Genomic DNA, 745 nt, shown 5'->3' with positions numbered 1-745 from the left:
GTTGTTGGCTTGACGGAGAACAGCGGCCATGATTAGCTGAAATAATGCAAGTTAAAAACGTTTGCTTCTCAAATAATTACAACTTCCTGCGCAACCGCGGTCTATAGGATGATGCTGTTGCATCTATTGTTGCACACGAAGAAACTTATTCAAAAATACAAAGTCTTAAGTTTAGAGACAACGTAAGAAAAGAAAAAAATTCTGCGTCGGCCGGGAATCGAACCCGGGCCACCCGCGTGGCAGGCGAGTATTCTACCACTGAACCACCGACGCCCGGTTCTCTAAACTGCAGCGGTCACCTATACGAAGCTCGACCGGTTGCGCAACTTGCTCGCTGTATTCAGGTCATCGTGCCGACAAGCGCTTGCCGGAGAGGCGGGCTGCGTTTACGTGGGGCCACGCCCGGGCTACATATCATACTTGCTATTTCATCAAGGTGATGCACAGTGCCACTGGAATGCGTCATTCTTGAGAGAAACTGTTTGCTTCTTTATAGAATTACAAAAAATTATACGAGAAAAAATTGTTGCGTGAGCTTTGCTTGCTTGAGCCGCGCACCATCAGAATTAGAAGACGCTTAAGCTTCACGTTTAAGAGTGGAACGCGATAGCATTCAAATATCCCTGGCTGATTATCAGGCTTTCTTCTCGTATATTCAAATTACAATCCGACGCTTTCATGTCTGTAGGTTGTAGTTAAGTCAGATCGTACTTTACGATTTTTCTGACGGATTTTACTTTGCGAA

At 45.4% G+C, this 745-nt stretch overlaps 1 non-coding gene across 1 annotated transcript; it reads right to left on the bottom strand.

The window, feature by feature from the left end:
- Positions 1 to 202: 202 nt before the first annotated feature.
- Trnag-gcc (transfer RNA glycine (anticodon GCC)) lies at positions 203 to 273 on the bottom strand. Its single transcript has one exon. It is a non-coding gene; the product is annotated as a tRNA-Gly (tRNA).
- Positions 274 to 745: the final 472 nt, after the last annotated feature.

The sequence above is a fragment of the Dermacentor silvarum genome, chromosome 4 (assembly GCF_013339745.2).
Source record: "Dermacentor silvarum isolate Dsil-2018 chromosome 4, BIME_Dsil_1.4, whole genome shotgun sequence".
NCBI lineage: Eukaryota > Metazoa > Arthropoda > Arachnida > Ixodida > Ixodidae > Dermacentor > Dermacentor silvarum.
This window is presented reverse-complemented; position numbering and strand designations above follow the sequence as displayed.